Source organism: Capsicum annuum, chromosome 9 (assembly GCF_002878395.1).
Source record: "Capsicum annuum cultivar UCD-10X-F1 chromosome 9, UCD10Xv1.1, whole genome shotgun sequence".
Lineage (NCBI taxonomy): Eukaryota > Viridiplantae > Streptophyta > Magnoliopsida > Solanales > Solanaceae > Capsicum > Capsicum annuum.
In genome coordinates this window covers 12250754-12260615 of record NC_061119.1, presented here as the reverse complement: position 1 = coordinate 12260615, position 9862 = coordinate 12250754, and the positions used below count along the sequence as shown (strand labels likewise).

General features: G+C 35.4%; 1 long non-coding RNA gene across 1 annotated transcript; it reads right to left on the bottom strand.

The window, feature by feature from the left end:
- Positions 1–7832: 7832 nt before the first annotated feature.
- LOC107842170 lies at positions 7833–8908 on the bottom strand. Its single transcript, XR_001665654.2, has 2 exons — positions 8507–8908; positions 7833–8007 (listed from the first exon to the last, which is right to left on the bottom strand). It is a non-coding gene; the product is annotated as an uncharacterized LOC107842170 (long non-coding RNA).
- Positions 8909–9862: the final 954 nt, after the last annotated feature.

Below are 9862 nucleotides of genomic sequence, written 5' to 3'. Positions count from 1 at the left end.
AGGTTGAAGAGAATTTTTAGTGTAGAATCAAAACAAAAGAAAGCGTATTTAAGAGGGAAGGGTGAGGAAATTGAAAGGGTGAGGGACTGTACTTGGCAGAGGCGTAATGATGAGTGTTTCAGTCCTGATGGGAAAGAAAGTGGCAGCTTTTTGAAAGGGAAAGGACTCTTTGTATTTTGGCAGTTTAAATAGACCAAGAAGGAACCAGGAAAACAACTTATTTCTCTTTAAGCTACTTTGAAGTAATAACAATCATACCTGAATGATAAAATAGACAAAATTGCTTCTGTAATTAAGGCTTTCTGCAAAATCAACACACACATGAGTCAAAATACTCTAAAATCTTGGACTTAGGATACACAACTTAATGTGTGAGACTAAATTAACCAACAATCACTTGTAAAATCAACTTATTCTAGTCAAGCATTGAGGGAGACTTATGCAATTTTAATCATCCCCAAGGCTAACCTATTTTTTCCCAAGTGTTCTCTACTCAAGGCCTTAGTGAAAATATCAGCAATCTATTCCTCAGTAGAACAAAACACAATGGATATATGACCTTTTTCAACATTATCTCTAAGAAAGTAATGCCTAGTATCAATATGTTTAGTTCTCTTATATTGAACAGAATTTTTAGCTATGTTAATAGCACTTGTATTATCACAAAAAATAGAAACACAACCAATATCTATACCAAAGTCCATGAGTTGTTGCTTAATCCATAGCAATTGAGCACAACAGGAACTTGCAACAACATATTCAGCTTCAGCAGTAAACAAGGCAACTGAATTTTGCTTCTTAGTGAATCAGGTAATCAAACATGATCCAAGGAAGTGTGCCATTCCTGTAGTGTTTTTCCTGTCCACTGGATATCCTGCATAATTAGCATCTGCGTAACCTACCAGATTAAAGTTACTACCTTTGGGGTACCATAAGCCAAGATTACTGGTTCCCTTCAAGAATCTGAAGATTCTCTTCACAGATTTTAGATGTGATTCTTTGGGTTTTGCTTGAAACCTGGCACATAGCCCTACACTGAACCCAATGTCAGGCCTGCTTACTGTGAGGTACAATAATGACCCTATCATACCTTTATACATCTTTTGCTCTACATCTGAACCTGTTTCATCCAATTCCAGCTTTGTGACAATGGCAATAGGAGTATTTATCTCTTTTGCCTCTTACATGGAGAATCTCTTGAGAAGCAATTTGGCATACTTCTGTTGGTGAATCATTTTCCCTGAAGCTGACTTATTTATTTGCAAGCCCAAGAAGTAATTCAGCTCTTCCATCATGCTTATCTCAAAGTCACAACTCATGAGTTTGGCAAACTCATGAGTCATACTCATATTTGTTGAGCCAAAAATAATATCGTCCACATACACCTGCACAACTAACAAATCCTTCCCATTAGTTTTCAAGAAAAGGGTATTGTCAATTTTACCTCTGGTATGTCCATGTTCCAATAGAAACTTTGACAGTCTCTCATACCAAGCTCTTGGAGCTTGTTTCAACCCATACAAAACTTTGTCCTATTTATACACATGATCCGAAAACTCCTTGCTTTCAAATCCTGGAGGTTGTTTAACATATACCTCCTCCTTGAGAATGCCATTTAGGAATGCACTCTTCATATCCATTTGATAAAGAATAAACTCCATGTAAGCAACAAAATAACAAGTAATCTTATAGCTTCAAGTCTTGCTACAGGAGCAAAAGTTTCATCAAAGTCAATTCCTTCTTCTTGGTTGTATCCTCGGACCACCAATCTTGCCTTGTTCCTTGTAACTTTTTTATGCTCATCAACTTTATTTCTATACACCCATTTAGTCCCAATTACTGATTTATCTTTAGGGAGAGGAACTAAGTTTCATACTTTGCTTCTCTCAAACTGATTCAACTCCTGCATGGCTATGATCCAATCAGCATCAAACAATCCTTCAGTTATCTTCTTTGGCTCAATCTCTGATAGAAATGCCTTGAAGGCACACATACTTCTCAATCCAGACCTTGTGGTGACCCAAGATATGAGATCAGTAAGAATATTCTCAATAGGATGTGATCCTTCATACTTATATCCTTTTGGAATCAAGCCTAGTGAGCTATCAGGATCACTACTGATGTTCTGAGCTGGGGTATGTTGAGGCTCAGTTCCCCTTATTACTGTGCCCTCAGCTTCAATTCCCCCTATCAAAGTGTCTCCATGTTTGGTAGCTCCAGTTGATGAATCGGGTTGTATAACCTGTTCCTCAGTGTCACTTCCTTCCTGCAAGTTAGTCTTAACACAGGATTCATCAAAGATTACATGCATGTTTTCTTCAACACAGTTAGTTTTGTTATTTAAAACCCTATAAGCCGTACTATGAAGTGAATACCCTAAGAAGATTCCCTCATCACTTTTAGCATCAAATTTTCTCAAATTATCCTTTCCATTATTGTGTATGAAACATTTACAACCAAAGGTCCTAAAATGAGAAATGTTAGGCTTTCTTCCTTTTAGTAATTCATAGGGAGTCTTCTCTAACATTGGTCTGATCATGCATCTATTTATGATATATACTGCAATACTTATTGCCTCAGCCCAAAGGTTTTTAGCAATATTTGCTGCAAGTATCATTGTTCTAGCCATATTTTTCAAGGTTTTATTTTTCCTTTCCACCACTCTATTTTGTTGTGGTGTTCTAGGAGCTGAGAAATTGTGATCTATACCATTTGCTGAATAGAATCCTAAGAACTTTGCATTCTCAAATTCTGTACCATGGTCAGACCTTATGAAAACTAAAGAAGTGCCCAGTTTCTTTTCAACTTTCTTAATGAAGATTTCAAAGACATCAAAGACATCTTCCTTAGAGGCTAGAAACAAAGTCCATGGAATCTGGAATAATCATCAACAATAACAAAAACATACCTTTTTCCACCTCTGCTTTGAAGTCTCATAGGTCCACATAAGTCCATATGAACCAGGTCGAGACACTTGGTAGTGCTAACATGGTTCTTTTACTTAAAAGAAGATCTTACCTGCTTCCCCCTTACACATGCACTACATAACTTTTCTTCCTTAAACTTGGTCTTGGGTAATCCCAATACCATGTATTTAGATGAAAGTATGTTTAGCTGTTTCAAACTTGCATGACCAAGTCTTCTGTGCCAAAGGAGGGGATCATTTTCTATAGCACTCAGAAAAGTCAACTCAGGTCCCGGTAGTGCCATAATGTCAGCTTTATATACATTTCTGTATCTCCTTGCAGTGAGCACAATCTCTTTGGTGTCCATTCTTTTGACTTTAACACCTGCAGCAGTGAAAATAACTTTATTCCCTTTGTCACACAGTTGAGAGATGCTCAGAAGGTTATGCTTTAGTCCTTCTACAAGATAGACATTCTCCAATGCTTTTGACTCAGTTGAGTCAATCTTACCAACTCCAGTGATGATTTTCTTTCTTCCATCACCAAAAGAAACTCCTCCTCCATCTATTTTGGACAGTGAAAAGAACATTTTCTTATCACCAGTCATGTGTCTTGAGCAAGCGCTGTCTAAGTACCAGTGCCTTTTTCTTCTTTTCACCTTCTCCTACACAAGAAATCAATGGTTAGGCTTAGGAACCCAGACAAGCTTGGGTCCTATTTTATGAGTGAAAGGATGAATTAAGTTCCTTCTAGTCCATGCAGGTAGCATGTAGTTCAACCTATTTCTCTGACCAGAACTGGTATTGTTTTTTTTGGTATGAGAAGATCTGTTAGCCAGGTTTAGATTGTTTGATCTGCTTTTTGCTGCCACTGGACATTCAGTGGTAGGATTTCCAAGGTTTTCACAGATATAACATAAATCCTTAAGATCACCAAAACTTTTGTGGAATCCCAATCCTGCCTTTTCATTGAAATTTCTTTAACTCAAATTATGAACAATTCTTGAGGAGTTTGTCCACCTATTTGCCCTTTCTAGATCAAGTTTTAGTTTAGAAACTCCATGACTTAACTTATTTATTTTTCCAGTTAAATCACAGCACTCTTGTTTGTATCCAACCAACTCAAGTTCAGCATTTTCTTATTCTTTACTCATGGCTTTTTCCCATTTTTAGAGAGAATTAGTTTGAGAACTTCAGACTTAAGATTATTGTTTGACATCTCAAGTTCTGTAACCTATTTTTTGAGAGTGCATTTTTCCTTGTCAACTGTATCTGAGCAAGCCTTTAGATCAATGAGATCAAATTTGAGACTTGCAAGACTGTTGAACAATTCATCCCTATCAGAGGATAACTCTTGGAAATCATCAATCAATGCACTCATTAAGGAAATAAGTTTTGGTTTTGAAAACAATTAAAGTTTTTCTTTTAGTTCAAGTATGCTTACCTCAGAATCTTCATCTTCTTCATCTATATCTGAATCTCCAAAAGCCATGAATGCAGTTTCATTAATTTCATCTTCATCTAAATCAGATCCCCAGGCTGCTATCATTGCATGCTCCTCCTTTCTTTTTGCCTTCAGTTCTTTTTCAGTCCTTTCCTTCTTCCATTCTATTTCCTAGACTGGACAGTCTCTGATACGATGATCAGTTTTTCCACATTTGTAGCATCCATTTGGATTGTTATTGGAACGTTTCTTAATACCTATTCCCTTCTTCTTTTTAAAGAATTTGCTGAAGTTTTTGGTTATGAAGGCAACTTGCTCCTTATCAAGTTTAAAATCCTCATAACTATCAGAAGCTTTCAATGTTAAAATTTTCTTAGAAGCAGCTTGTTCTTTGGTTCCATCAATTTTCATTTCATAAGTCCTTAAGTTCCCTACTAGTTCATCCAGGGTCATGCCTTCAAGCTCCTTATTTGTCTCCCTGATTGCAGTTACCTTAACATTCTATTTTGATCTAGGCAATACCCTTAGTACTTTTTCAACTTGTTCCTCCTCAGAGATGATCTTTCCAAGGGAAGTCAACTCATTTGTTTAAATGCCTCATACTTAGTAAATAGAAGAGAGATCCTGAATTTTCTTACTTGAGAGGTGCCTTCATGGGTATTCGCTAGTACATCTCAGATTTGCTTAGCAGTAGTGCAGGTGGATACCCTGTTATATTCAACAGGTCCTAATCCACAAACCAATATGTTCTTGGCCTTTGCATTTTTCTTCAACGCCAATAAGTCATCATGAGTAAACTCACTCCTTACTTTCTTGACTCGTTCACCATCTAACATCTTCATTGGAATAGTAGGACCATCAGTAATTCTGTCCCACAATTCATAGTTTTCACCTTGAATGAACATTACCATCCTTGATTTCCACCAGATAAAATGAGATCTGTTGATAATTCATCATGTTGATCTTTTCTAGTAGTTGCTGGCCTTCACTGTGACTAGTAAGAGGTGCGGAATTCATCATGTTGATCTTTTCTTAGGTGCTAGCCTTATTTAAGACAACCCCTCTTTGATACCACTTGTTAGAGTACGATCCCTACTAATTGCCTATCAGTGGAATAGGTAAGTAAACGTGGTTCACAGAAGTAAAAGCCAAACACAGTGTTTTTACATGGAAAATACTCGGCTCAAGAAAGGTGTAAAAAACCATGACTTGTACCTCTACAGGATTTAACTCCAACTTCACTATAATACTTGAGCCTCAACAATCAACAAAGTTACAAGACTTCTTGTAAACTAGGAATTAAAACTTCTAACTCCTATCACTACAAAAACACAAATCTTCCCAAGATAAGTGTTCCCAAGTCTTCGAGTTCCCTAACTTGAAGACCCAACTCCGAACTCAGTTTATAGATCACTGAGACTAGAATAATGACTCATTACAACTCAAAGAACCTACCTACTACACACAGTCTACGATTTAAGTAAGGAACCAGGTTCTTCTTCAAGTATGAGAACTGTTTTGCTGATTGTTGATTTTCTTTTCAGTGCATTGAGGGAGTTACTTGATCGTGCTTTGTTGTATATATGCACACTTGTAATACACCTGTGATGGAGTCCTAGTTGATTTATGTTTCTTTCTTCTTTCAACTCTATCAAGTAACTTCACTCCTTGTTGTAGCCGTTTCTCCTCCCCTGGTTGAATAGGACTCTTTTGCTTTATATTTTATCCTTGCAGAACTCTTCTCATTGTTGGACTTCTAGATCAACTCAACTTTTGAGTATTGCATTTTTCTTCCACTTTACTAAAGTGATAAGCGTTTGAGAAGGTTCCTGAATATTCTTGCTTATCCACTCCTGTCTATGCGCAATATCATCTTATCAACAGTCTTGCCTGCAGCTTTTCTTTGTACACTTGAATGGACCAGCTTTCACAACATGTTTCATTCACATGTCTATCATCAAAACTCCATATGCCTTAACAATACGATTGAATAAAGAGTGATTTATAGTATAAGATCCATAGTTTATTTTAGACGATTATTTAGATGTATAGAGATTTTGAAAGTTCAGGTAGAAAACTAAAAAAGATTGAGATACTTTATAGTAATATTACTCCTGATAGTACAGTTACCAAATTGAAGGGGAGCCTTGGAGTAACTGGTAAAATTGTTGTCATGTGACCAGGAGGTCATGGGTTCAAACCTTGAAAACAGTCTCTCATAGAAATGAAAAGTAAGATTGCGTACAATATACACCCTTGTACTCTTGTTTTATAGTACAGTTACCTAGTTGTTCTCTATCTTGTTTGTGCATGTGAGTTTAGTTTTATTGATATTTTGCTAAGTGGGATGGTTTGTTATGTGCTTGATTTTACAAGAAAGAATTACCTGTTGAGCAGTATTAAAAGTGGGACTCCACATGATGCAAGGTCATATATTATTGATGTGAAGAAGGATAGAATGAGGATAAGAATGAGGGCAGCATTCGCGTTGGGTGTTGTGGTTCTTTGTATTGGGATTGGGTTGTTTTTTTTTTTTTAATTTTTCATTTGGTGTTCGGTACACTTATTGAAGTCCCGATTAATTCAGATTCGGTGTTCGGTACACTTATTGAAGTCCCGACTAATTCAGATCGCGCACTGCAGAGCTCATTCTGTGGGTGACACTCCCAACAATTTTTTTTTCATATACAGGGCTCGAACCCGAGATTTCTGATTAAGGGTGGAGTAGTCTCATTACTACATACCACAACCCATGTCGGTGGGATTGGGTTGTTATGCATATTGAGAAGCTTGGCTGGATAGATACATTTTATATATTGAGACATACCAATATATAAAAGAATTTAAAACTAATATATGTAAACCAAAAATACATATGTAACATATGTCACTTGCCTTTCATTTCTATTTAAGAGTAGTTCATAAAGAATAATAATCCGTTGTTACAAAAAATTTGATTAATAAACTGTATTTAGAGGATTTTTTGTCATAACTTGGAGCCTTTTGATTTTACTTAAATAAGTCTCCATCCCTTTCTCTTATATCCTATTTGGTCATGATGTCCTGTTTCTATGAAATGAGAAATGTTCATACTTTCAATTGGTAAATGATTAAATTTAGTCATAATATTCTAATAAATGAATGAAACACATCAGTCAGAAATGAAATAATTCAAATTGCATGAATCAAAAGTTGAATTAAAAGGGGAGAAAGTTATTTACAACAATGTCCCTAAGCTCTTTCATGACTTGTCAAGACTGTACTGTTGAAACATATATCAAGCTATGCACCGCGAATGGGGCTATTCTTTCTTTAACCAGAGTTCTCGGGTTCGAGCCTTGGGTATGGAAAAATTCTTGTTAGGGAGCGCTTCCCCCCGAATGGAGCCCTATGCGGCGCAAATCCGGATTAGTTGGGCTCCAATGCGGATACCGAACACCGGATGGAAAACCCAAAAAAGAATAAACATAGATCAAGCTGCTATTGAAATTAACTATGAGATTATTTCATTAAGAGGAAACCATAGAGTAGAAAGTACAAGCTAGTTATTGCATCACTCATAATTTTAAACAGCAGTCAACAGCAGCCATATTCTTCATCATACTCTAATTACTCCAATTTCTTAGTTATTCTTTGCAGCTGCCTTGCTACCTGAAGCCTAAACAAAAGAATCAAACTGTATTATTTACAGGAAATAATAACAACATCCAAAAATATGCATATTAGTAATATTACTCCTCCTCAAAAATATATTAGAGTACTATAATAGGAGTATAATTTTTTGAGTACGACGTTCAAAATGATAATCCCCGTAAACTATTCATAAAAAGTACTAACATAATACTTTAGTCTTTCTCAATATATGTGGCAGTCTTGACGAAACAAAAAATTTTGAAACTTGTAGTTTTAAACAAAACTTAACATATTTGGGTGGTTACAAATCATCTCATGATTAATGTTAAAATGATAAATTTAGATTGTTTCAAAATATAGAAATGTGACTTTCTTTAAGTCATGTTAAAATGAATGAGTAACATGTAAATTAAGTCATGTTACCTGTTACAGCAACACGTTAAAACAGACAGATTGTCTAAAGATCATTTACGCAATCAACATATATATATATATATAAGTCTAGATCAGAAATGTTGATTGACCTTTTTCTTAGGCTCACGAGTCTTTTTCTGGGTGGACTTGGAAGTAAGAGGAGCCTTAGTAGATGCTTTCTTTGTAGCTGGGGCAGATGGTTGAGTACCAACTGGTTTCTCAGCTTTCACTGATGCCATTTCTCTCTACAATTCTCTTTTAATTTAATCTTACACTAAGAAATGTTTTGCAGTATTGCATCAAATCACTCTGATATTTATAGTCTCGTTTGACATAAGTGGGAATAATAATATCTTGTGAAATGGGAATATAATAACATGAATATGTCAAGCAGCCCAATTTGAGAATTTCAGCATCAGATGCTTACATACTAGGCATTAAATTTTAACCAACAAAGATTGTTGATGTATAGGGTTAATTACTTCTTCGTCGATGTCACTATTAAAACCAAAATCGAGGGGCTCCATCGTTTATTGAAATGCAAAATTTCAATTGAAAAGTATAATATATAAAAACAACAAAAGTATTTCATCAAAGAATATGAACAGTCAAGTGATAGAAATTGTTGAATGTCGTTATACATACTTGAATTCAATTGTAAGTTGCTACATTTTTTTTATATATCTTCTGAAAAATCGATGAAGCACCTCAATTTTTTCGTATAATTTTTATTCAGGTTAAAAAATTCTTTACCTCCTCCTCCTTCCAATATGGGGCCAACCAACACAAATGAAAAAAAGGAATATAATTTTCTTTCTTTTCATTATTTAATGACCAATGCTAAAGAATTTCATGTTATTCATTTGGATATTATTCGAGGTATAACACGCACTTCTGTCACGAAACAATTGGAAGCTAGCAGGACTGTGCAAGATTCTCTTGTTCAGTTCCAAGTAGTAGGAGTATTATATAACAATTGGCAAACGGATGTTATTTAGGCTCCCTTTGACTATAAGAATTTTTTTATTTTTTTGAAAAAAAAAAAATTTTACGTCAAATACAATTTAAAATTGATATTTGGTCATGAGAATTTTAAAGTGATTAAAAGAAAAGTTATTTTTATTTTTTCCATCTTTCTTTCTTCAAAAAAATTCAAAAACAACTTCAATGATATTCATGGACAAACAGTGGCGGACCCAGACTCTTCACTGATGGGGCTCGAACACATAATGATATTCATGGACAAACAGTGACGGACTCAGACTCTTCACTGATAGGGCTCGAACACACGATGTAACACTTAAGATATGAACCCACTACCACTAGGCTAAGCACTTTAGTTGTCTATAGTGGGTTCAAATATTTTATATACCTTAGACATTTGTAAAGACTGCTTATACATAGATGTATATACAGTGTTATTTTTCAACGAAGTGAGTTGAGTCTATGTGGGTCCGCCCCTATCA